The sequence below is a fragment of the Perna viridis genome, chromosome 15 (assembly GCF_037379345.1).
Source record: "Perna viridis isolate PV_CMFRI_1.1 ecotype Kerala chromosome 15, ASM3737934v1, whole genome shotgun sequence".
NCBI lineage: Eukaryota > Metazoa > Mollusca > Bivalvia > Mytilida > Mytilidae > Perna > Perna viridis.
The window spans coordinates 10,372,055-10,383,583 of NC_142459.1; the positions used below are offsets into that span (position 1 = coordinate 10,372,055).

Below are 11,529 nucleotides of genomic sequence, written 5' to 3' on the forward strand. Positions count from 1 at the left end.
CCAGATGTTTTTCTGACAATTTTTGGTGTACAGCGAAAATTCAGTTTTGCTTCAATTTCAGTTCCTGGAATAATATACTGTGAAAGTACTTTAATTCGTGGATTAGGAAGAAAGTTCGTGGACTTTTGAATCGAGGTTTTGATGTTTTTAGAATACACATCAATGGAAATTTCTTGTTCGTTGGGTCACGATTGGCCTAACCACTAAAACCACGAAAATCGCCATCAAAAACAATAGAACTTTCACAGTACTTTTTATGGACACTGCAACAATTGTTTGTGTTATGTCTTAAGCCTAATTGAGTTGTAAATTCCTTTATTTCATAACAAAACTCCCCGGAGGAAGGTAAAAAGCTACAATACAAAATGTAAATATCATAAACACATGTTCCAATAAGTACAGAAAAACAACATAAATCAGCGTTAATAATCATAAAAGGCCTATGAATATCAGTATCAAGTCAAAATATGTCAAAACAATCAATCCTAGTATGTGTTTTCATTGAAAAATAAATTTCGAAAAAGGAGCAAAAATTGGAGCCTTTGTGCCTGATGAGCAAAATGAAAATTCAATGTGACAAGTCTAAACTAAATGATAAGAACACCATAAACGTGCATTTTACATAGATGTTCAAAAATGTTGTGCCTACATATCTTCTAAAAGTAAACCTAATTGTCCTATATCAACAAAAAATCTGAGCATAACGCCTAATAGGTCCTATAATATATCTATGTTATCATTTACTTTTGCAAAAAATGTGATTCTATCGCTTGGCTCATTGCTGCCAAATATTCTATAAAATGCCTAAATATCGAAAATACAATAATAAACAATGCATAAACATTACGGAAATATCATGAATAATAATCAAATGTGTGTAGTCAAATATATATATACACTTCAAAAGACATTAAACCCCAACAAACAAACAAACACTTCAAAAGACATTGAAGACCTGATTCGGGTCACAAATTCGAACGACCCTTTTCACCGTTTTGTCATGTTCTGTTTGTTTGTTGGGGTTTAACGTCCGAGCAGCAATATTTCAGCTATATTCAGACAATGAATATGAAATGGATGATAAAATGAACATGAAATGTAAAAAAAAGGATGGGTCACAAGGATAATAGGGTCGACAAATTTTGATTGCCATTGGAAAAAGGGGGGATGGGTAAGGTCGGACCCTACCCACCTCTATTTCCAGTGGCAATCAAAATTTATCAATCCTATTATCCTACTGTCCAGTCTCTTTTTTTCTCACAGTTAGGTATGTCACCTCACGAAGAAACATATTGATGACACTGAGTCAGACTGTTGTCATTCTATTCCTTTAATATTGCGTGCTTGGCGGAGAATTAGTTACTATCACATTTGCGGGACCTGACCGGGGATCGAACCCACTGTATTCCAAACTCGAGGCAAGCATGCTACCCCAAAATATCCGCTTATCAAACTACCTTACTAAACAGGAAACTGAAGTAATGCGAATATTAAAGAAAATTAACAATTATTGTTATTGAGATTATACTACTTTTTAATATTAATTGTTTGGTTAATTTCAGGTACTTAGAGACATAGATTTGCCTGAAGGTAATGGTATTTTTATTCATGTTTGCTGCAGTAGATAACTTAAATATAGAATGGTCTTCAGGATATTGCATATCTTTGTATTCAGAGATTCGGATATAAGTTAGTCAGTATTAGCAGAAACAACACACGAACAATACACAGATAATGTACAGATTACAAAATGAAATAACAGACTTTTTTCTTTATAACCACTTATTAAAACAAACGTATGATAAGTTTAAACATTTTAGTGTCAAGGCAACTACAATTTAATCAGCCACAATTTATCAAACTTAAAACGCCTTCTTCCTTACATGTGGTACATTAAATAACAACACAATCATAAACATTAAACCGCATAGATAATTTTACACAGATATCAACATGTTGTGATAGCCCCGTGCAGGTCCGGGTGTTAAAAGAATAGGCCTGCAGCAGCGCTAAGCTTGTCGTATAAGGCGACTAAATAGTGCTCAGAAACCTAGCCGGGGGCTAGGCGCTCTGCCCACAGAGCAACTGGGATGTGTGCCCCAGGTGGTGGAATGGGGTACCCCTGGCGTGTTACATGCTGGGGTTGTCAGGCTATAATACGGAAAACCTGACCGCAAACCATAGTGATGCACCGTGTTGGGAAAGGTGCCACGTTTCTCGCACGTTAAAGAACCCTGCTGTAGTATTCGACAGGAGTAGGAACCTTTGCGCTCCGCCACAGGAGGCTAAATTGCCCGACATTACCCATTCCCCTTTTTCTAGTGGCAATCAAAATTTGTCGACCCTATTATCCTTGTGTCCCATTCTTTTTTTTTCATTTCATGTTCATTTTATCATCCATTTCATGTTCATTGTCTGAATATAGCTGAAATATTGCTGCTCGGACGTTGAACTCCAACAAACAAACAAATGTAAAATAGAAAAGAAAATAAGAATGAATGAGTTTGTTTTGTTTGTTTGTTGGGGTTTAACGCCCGAGAAGCAATAATAAAAAAAATAAAGCTACAGAAAAATTCACACTTGTTGTTAACAGTAATAATAAATTAAATATAAAGTAATCATTTAATTTACTTTCCACAGTCCTTTTATTACAAAAATAAATTCACTCCCTAAGAAAGCCATCAGACTCTTCGATAAATCTGTGTACGTATTATTGGCCATTGGAACTATTGTATATTAGTAGTGTATTTGATAGATATGGACAGGGAGAAACTGGCAAAAACACCTACTTCAAAACTTCTGACGTACATATCAAACCACATTGGGGACAGTTCCTTACAACTTGGTATAGAGCTGGCGTTGGATGTATCCGAACTAGAAAATATAAGGTACCGGTATAAAGACAAACTGTTGGATCAAACCAGAGAGATTCTAAGAAAATGGAACAGAAACAGTCCACAGGCATCAACTGAAAACTTGATAAAAGCTGTAACTAGAATTGGTAAAGCGGGTTGTCTGAAAGGGTTACAGCTATGATAGCAAGGCAGGAAATAAAATACACAAGTAATGTACTCAACAATGGAGAATAGCGTAATACTACAACCATCATATTAGTGTCGAACATCGCCAACTCGGGTCATGTATTTGCATTTTATGTTTATTACGATGCTGTAAAGAAATCAACAATTGGCTTCAATGATTCAATTTTCTACGATGTTTAAAATGTGTGACATTATTACAGTATGAAAATTAAATCAAAGAAAATGAAGGTACTTGTTTTTGTCGTTTCAATTTGCTTTTCCAAAATTTCGTTAGTTCAAGAGTCCGAAAGTAACCAAGATTCTAACGAAAATCAAGACCAGACAGGGAAATTTTTCAATCAAAAGTATAATATTCTTTGGGAATTTGAATTCGTTGGTCGACATAACCAATAAAACCCCTAATATGTTATTTATTTAAAATAGAGTTATCGTGATTTCCTCTGTACTTGTAGTAATTTACTGTGTTACAGGGTCATTAATTTAATTATGACAGATTCCCGTTATCAATAAAATAATCCAAATCATCCATGTTTATTTATGGAAAAGCAAAGCCTTCCAAACTTGGTTTCAATGGCACCCAACGTGGGGCACATGCACTATGCGAAATAATATAATGAAATAATATCAAACTATTGCTATACCTCCACCCCCCCCCCAAAAAAAAACCACTTGAGTGGAGGGATTAATAGTCATAGGGATGTCAGTCCTTACGTCCGCATTTCCTTCTCACGTTCTGCTACGCAAAGGAATCCCCATGTCTTACACTTGCGCCTCCTACACCACCGAATGATATTAAAAAAACTTTCATAGAACATAATCCAACTGTACATTCCCTATTATTTTAGATTTTGATTCATATTAATGTTGAGGTAAAAAAGTGCCTGTTATTAAATGGGGGAAATATCCGTCTTGATGCATTTTTATATCACTAGATTGAGGGCTACCCTATTGGGCTACACTCCGTTAATTATTTTCGGGGCGTTCACTGGTCGGGGATATTATTTGGCTTTTCTGACAAGCTGATGTCTGTTTCTGGCCCATTATATGAACAATTAGGTCCCACATTTGCCTTGTTTTATATATTGCGATCATATTGAACATTCGATATACCTGTATGTACATGTAACGATTACTCAACTTCTACTCAAGGGCCCCGTGCAGGTTCGGGTATCAAAAGAATAGGCCTGCAGTAGCACTAAGCTTGTCGTAAAAGGCGACTAAATAGTGCTCAGAACCTTACCGGGGACTAGGGCGCTCTGCCCAAGGAGCAACTGGGTTGTATGGCCCAGGTGGTGGAATGGGGTACCCCTGGCGTGTTACATGCTGGGGTTGTCGGGCTATAATACGGATTGATTGATTGATTGTTGTTGTTTATTGCCGTTTCGGCGACCAGGGCCATATCACGGCAAGAACATTTAATGCAAGGCAAATATTAAAATTAAGATCAAAGTCTCTTCATAAAATAATGAAATTAAAACAAGCAGCTATTTACATATAAAAAGGTACATAAAAGGTGAACCTAAGACATAAAATACATATAGAAACATAAATTCGATAAAACATCTAAAATATTGAAAAACTAAGGAAGGTATCCAAATTAGATTTTATTTAATAAACCGATGTCCCGCAAGAAATCGATGATGTTTTCAGAAGAAACGGTCTTGAACAAATCAAACATATTGGCGCAGTCAAAATAATTTTGCCTGGTGTTGGCAAAATCCACACAATCTAGAAGAACATGTTTGATAGAGAAAGGGCAATCACATGGGATACACTCAGGTGGAGGATCACCAACAAGCAGATGGCCATGTGTAAATCTAGAATGTCCAATGCGGCATCTAGTCATGACCACTTGCTCTTTGCGATTGCCCGACCCGGATTGGTGAACGCCTAGATCGGGTTTTATGGAATTGAGTTTGTTGTGTTCAAGACCGTCCCAACGGTCCTGCCACATCTTTAAAATATATTTCCTTATTAAAGGTTTAAAATCGGTGTATGGCAAACTAACGTCCTTTATTATTTCATTTAATGCCTTTTTGGCAACCCTGTCTACAACTGAATTCCCCTGAATACCAACATGACTGGGTACCCAGAGAAAAACAATCTCTTTATCAAATTCCCGAAGTCGATGAATAAAATACAAAATTTGTAAAATAAGAGTGTTTTTCAGTTTGTGATTCTTAATTGCCAAAAGACAGCTCAAAGAGTCAGAACAAATAATAAACTGTGACAGATTAGATTGAGTAATCAATTTAAGTGCTAACAATATGGCTCGAGCTTCAGCTGTGAATATGGAAGCGCTCGATGGCAACCGTTCAGTTACAGTTCTGTCACCATGGACAGCAGCACATGCAACGCTATCGCCATCTTTTGAGCCATTTGTATACACCGTCGAAAAATCCGGATAATTTGCTTTAATTTCAGAAAATTTTTGTTGTAAAAACAAAGAATTGGTATCGGACTTTTTATATTCACGCAGATCAAAAATGAAAGAAGGATGTGGAAGCTCCCATGGAGGGCATTTCGAAGTAACAACAGGTGTCACTGCATTGGTCTCCAGATGAATTGCTTCCAAATGAGGTTTTATTCGAATTCCAAAAGGAGGGGTTTTGCTTTCATGTTTTCGATAAATGTCGACATAAATAGGATTAATGACACAGTCGTAGGCAGGGCTATCTGGGTAGGCCATAAGTTTACTTACATATTGAAGACCTAATTTCAAACGTCTGTCTCCAAGGGATGGTTCATTTGCCTCGGCATAAAGGCTCTCAATAGGAGAGGTTCTGAAGGCACCAAGGCAAAGTCGCAACTCCTGGTGGTGAACAGCGTCTAAAATTTTAAGGTAAGATTTTTTGGCGGAACCATAAACAATAGATCCATAATCAAGTTTAGACCTAACCAAAGATCTATATAAATTTAATAAAATTGAGGTATCAGCACCCCAATCGGTACTGGACACCATTTTTAAAATATCTAGTGCCTTAAGACACCTAGATTTAAGTAATTTGATATGGGGAAGAAAAGAAAGTTTACTATCGAAAAGTAATCCAAGGAATTTTGTTTCTTCTACTATTTTGATTTTATTACCATAAAGAAAGAGATCTGGGACCGGATGCAGATTTCGCTTTCGACAAAAGTGCATACCAACAGTTTTAGATGTAGAAAACTTAAACTCATTCTCCAAAGCCCATTTTTCAATTCTTTTGAGGCAAAGTTGTAACTGCCTTTCAATATTACTCATATTTTGTCCCCTGTAGCAGATCAAAAAGTCGTCTACATACAAGGAACCGTCAATATTGTCCTTCAACACTTGGGCTAAACTATTAATTTTAATACTGAAGAGAGTGACAGAAAGAATACTTCCCTGAGGAACTCCCATTTCCTGTTCCTTCTCCTCAGAAAAAGTCGAATTTAACCTCACATTAAAATGACGATATGACAAAAAATTAGACAAGAACAGAGGAAGTCTTCCTTTCAACCCCATATCAAATATATCTTTTAAAATACCATATTTCCACGTCGTGTCATAGGCTTTTTCTAAATCGAAAAAGACCGATACAACAGGTGCATTTTTAGCAAATGCATTTCTGATGAGCGTTTCAAACCGGACTAAATGGTCAAGAGTACTAGTACTTCTGCCTTGCCTAAATCCACACTGAATATTAGTGAGTAAGTTGTGCTTCTCAAGGAACCATACAAGGCGATCATTGACCATTCGTTCCATTGTCTTGCAGACGCAGCTTGTCAATGCGATCGGGCGATAATTTGAAGGATCCGTATGATCCTTTCCTGGTTTTGGAATAGGGACAACTGAAGCCGTTTTCCAGATGGACGGAACGTTACCAGAAGTCCATATCTCGTTCATTAACACAAGAAGTGTATGTAGAGATGGATCAGGAAGATGTTTCAAAAGTTGATAGTGAATATTATCTAGCCCACTAGCTGTATCGTGGGCTTTAGCCAGTGACGATTTTAGTTCCTCTATAGAAAATTGAGAGTTGTAGGATTCAGCATTATTTGACTTGAAGTTTAATTTTGTCTTTTCTGCAGATGATTTAATTTTTTGAAAATCCGGTTTGTAGTTAGTTGAGGATGTATGTTTAGCGAATGTTTCAGCTAGCTTATTGGCGATATCTTTTTCGGTGGTTAGAGTGGTATTACCAACTTTAAGGTGTTTCACTGAAGAATTCGAATTTTTCCTTTTACTTTTCTAATAAAATTCCATACTTTATTGAGGGGAGTGTGAGATTTAATACTAGAAACAAAATTTTTCCAAGAGGTTCGTCTGGCTTGTTTACATGTATGTCGAGCTTTTGCTCGAAATATAATATAATATAATATAATATAAATATAATACGGAAAACCTGACTGCAAACCATAGTAGTGCACCGTGTTGGGAAAGATGCCACGTTCCTCTCCGAGTAGGAACCATGGGGCTCCGCCACAGGAGGCTAAATTGCCCGACCCTACCCACCTCTCCCTATTTCCAGTGGCAATCAAAATTGGTCGACCCCATTGTCCTTGTGTCCCATCCCTTTTTCATTTCATCATCATTTCATTTTCATTTTGTCATCAATTTCATGTTCATCGTCCGAATATAGCTGAAATATTGCTGCTCGGACGTTAAACCCCAACAAACAAAACCAACAATCAATCAATCGTGATGTCTTTCGTTGTTTCCCGTCACTTATACAAAAAAGGAAAGTTTACACATATGTTTCAGTTTAGCACACTCGCAACATAGTAAATCTATCATCATTCGAGCCCCGTGCGGGTCTTGGTGGCAAAACAAAATAGGCCCGCAGGAGCATTAAGCTTGTCGTAAAAGGCGACTAAATAGTGCTCAGAACCCTGACCGGGGGCTAGGGCACTCCGTCCACAGAGCAACTGGGTTGTGTGGCCGAGGTGAGGGTATCACTGGTATGTAACATGATGAGGTCGTCACCCCATAATACGGAAAACCTAACTGCAACGTGTTGAGAAAGGTGCCACGTTCCTTACACGAAAAACCTGACCGCAAACCATAGTGGTGCACCGTGTTGGGAAAAATGCCACGTTCCTCGCACGTTAAAGAACCCTGCTGTGGTATTCGATAGGAGTAGGAACCTTTGCTCTCCGCCACATGAGGCTAAATTGCCCGACCTTACACATCCCCCTTTTTTCCAGTGGCAATCAAAATTTGTCGACCCTATTATCCTTGCGACCCATCCTTTCTTTTTTTCATTTCATGTTCATTTTATCATCCATTTCATGTTCATTGTCTGAATATAGCTGAAATATTGCTGCTCGGACGTTAAACCCCAACAAACAAACAAACCTACCCACCTCTCTCTGTTTCCCGTATTTGCAGTGGAAATCAAAATTTGTCGACCCCAACAATCAATCAATCGTCCTTCGAAAATAGTCTAGATAATTTTTAAATTCCTTTATTAAGTCAATATAAATTTATTCATGCTTAATGGACCGCCATTTTGCATTTGTAAAGGACCAAACTATGCCTCTTTCTTTCAATTGATTAATTGGTGTTTGATACCCAAGCAGTAATATTTCAGCTATATATGGGCGATGAAAATGAACATGAAATAATGGTGAAAAGAAAAAAGGATGTGACACAAGAATAATAAGGTCGACGAGTTTCGAAACTACTTGAAATAGTGAGATATGGGTAGGGTTGGACAATCTAGCCTCCTCTAGCGAAGCTGAGACTTTTTCTCCTGTCGAATGCCACTGTGTACCCCTGTGGTTAGTGGTCAGGGTTTCCGTATTATGGCCTGACGTCCCGGCATGTAGCATAAACCCCTGGTCGAGGTTCTGAGTGTTAGCGCTGCTGCAGGTTTATTATTTTGGCAACAGGACCTGCACGGGGCACGACTGTGAATGGTCATATTTGTCATTATTTTGTCCAATACTGTATATCAAACAACTTCATAGATTATAAACCGGGACTTTAAACAATCCCTAGTTGACTCGGTACATGCACACTTAGTCATTATATTTGTAATGATATAAACGGAAATAAACTATAAACCCCAACAAACAATCAATCGTGATGTCTTTCGTTGTTTCCCGTCACTTATACAAAAAAGGAAAGTTTACACATATGTTTCAGTTTAGCACACCCGCAACATAGTAAATCTATCATCATTCAAGCCCCGTGCGGGTCTTGGTGGCAAAACAAAATAGGCCCGCAGGAGCATTAAGCTTGTCGTAAAAGGCGACTAAATAGTGCTCAGAACCCTGACCGGGGGCTAGGGCACTCCGTCCACAGAGCAACTGGGTTGTGTGGCCGAGGTGAGGGTATCACTGGTATGTAACATGATGAGGTCGTCACCCCATAATACGGAAAACCTAACTGCAACGTGTTGAGAAAGGTGCCACGCACGTTCCCTACACGAAAAACCTGACCGCAAACCATAGTGGTGCACCGTGTTGGGAAAAATGCCACGATCCTCGCACGTTAAAGAACCCTGCTGTGGTATTCGATAGGAGTAGGAACCTTTGCTCTCCGCCACATGAGGCTAAATTGCCCGACCTTACACATCCCCCCTTTTTCCAGTGGCAATCAAAATTTGTCGACCCTATTATCCTTGTGACCCATCCTTTCTTTTTTTCATTTCATGTTCATTTTATCATCCATTTCATGTTCATTGTCTGAATATAGCTGAAATATTGCTGCTCGGACGTTAAACCCCAACAAACAAACAAACCTACCCACCTCTCTCTGTTTCCCGTATTTGCAGTGGAAATCAAAATTTGTCGACCCCAACAATCAATCAATCGTCCTTCGAAAATAGTCTAGATAATTTTTAAATTCCTTTATTAAGTCAATATAAATTTATTCATGCTTAATGGACCGCCATTTTGCATTTGTAAAGGACCAAACTATGCCTCTTTCTTTCAATTGATTAATTGGTGTTTGATACCCAAGCAGTAATATTTCAGCTATATATGGGCGATGAAAATGAACATGAAATAATGGTGAAAAGAAAAAAGGATGTGACACAAGAATAATAAGGTCGACGAGTTTCGAAACTACTTGAAATAGTGAGATATGGGTAGGGTTGGACAATCTAGCCTCCTCTAGCGAAGCTGAGACTTTTTCTCCTGTCGAATGCCACTGTGTACCCCTGTGGTTAGTGGTCAGGGTTTCCGTATTATGGCCTGACGTCCCGGCATGTAGCATAAACCCCTGGTCGAGGTTCTGAGTGTTAGCGCTGCTGCAGGTTTATTATTTTGGCAACAGGACCTGCACGGGGCACGACTGTGAATGGTCATATTTGTCATTATTTTGTCCAATACTGTATATCAAACAACTTCATAGATTATAAACCGGGACTTTAAACAATCCCTAGTTGACTCGGTACATGCACACTTAGTCATTATATTTGTAATGATATAAACGGAAATAAACTATAAACCCCAACAAACAATCAATCGTGATGTCTTTCGTTGTTTCCCGTCACTTATACAAAAAAGGAAAGTTTACACATATGTTTCAGTTTAGCACACCCGCAACATAGTAAATCTATCATCATTCAAGCCCCGTGCGGGTCTTGGTGGCAAAACAAAATAGGCCCGCAGGAGCATTAAGCTTGTCGTAAAAGGCGACTAAATAGTGCTCAGAACCCTGACCGGGGGCTAGGGCACTCCGTCCACAGAGCAACTGGGTTGTGTGGCCGAGGTGAGGGTATCACTGGTATGTAACATGATGAGGTCGTCACCCCATAATACGGAAAACCTAACTGCAACGTGTTGAGAAAGGTGCCACGCACGTTCCCTACACGAAAAACCTGACCGCAAACCATAGTGGTGCACCGTGTTGGGAAAAATGCCACGATCCTCGCACGTTAAAGAACCCTGCTGTGGTATTCGATAGGAGTAGGAACCTTTGCTCTCCGCCACATGAGGCTAAATTGCCCGACCTTACACATCCCCCCTTTTTCCAGTGGCAATCAAAATTTGTCGACCCTATTATCCTTGTGACCCATCCTTTCTTTTTTTCATTTCATGTTCATTTTATCATCCATTTCATGTTCATTGTCTGAATATAGCTGAAATATTGCTGCTCGGACGTTAAACCCCAACAAACAAACAAACCTACCCACCTCTCTCTGTTTCCCGTATTTGCAGTGGAAATCAAAATTTGTCGACCCCAACAATCAATCAATCGTCCTTCGAAAATAGTTTAGATCATTTTTAAATTCCTTTATTAAGTCAATATAAATTTATTCATGCTTAATGGACCGCCATTTTGCATTTGTAAAGGACCAAACTATGCCTCTTTCTTTCAATTGATTAATTGGTGTTTGATACCCAAGCAGTAATATTTCAGCTATATACGGGCGATGAAAATGAACATGAAATAATGGTGAAAAGAAAAAAGGATGTGACACAAGAATAATAAGGTCGACGAGTTTCGAAACTACTTGAAATAGTGAGATATGGGTAGGGTTGGACAATCTAGCCTCCTCTAGCGAAGCTGAGACTT

General features: G+C 38.5%; 1 pseudogene across 1 annotated transcript in view; it reads left to right on the forward strand.

Moving 5' to 3' along the window:
• The window catches only part of LOC148596886 (uncharacterized), a 37,282-nt pseudogene extending 34,014 nt beyond the window's left edge, over positions 1 to 3,268 (forward strand). The window contains exons 14-15 of the transcript XR_015919228.1: positions 1,563 to 1,590; positions 2,756 to 3,268. The product of XR_015919228.1 is annotated as an uncharacterized LOC148596886 (transcript). The remainder of the gene's footprint in view (positions 1 to 1,562; positions 1,591 to 2,755) is intronic.
• The last annotated feature ends 8,261 nt before the right edge of the window (positions 3,269 to 11,529 follow it).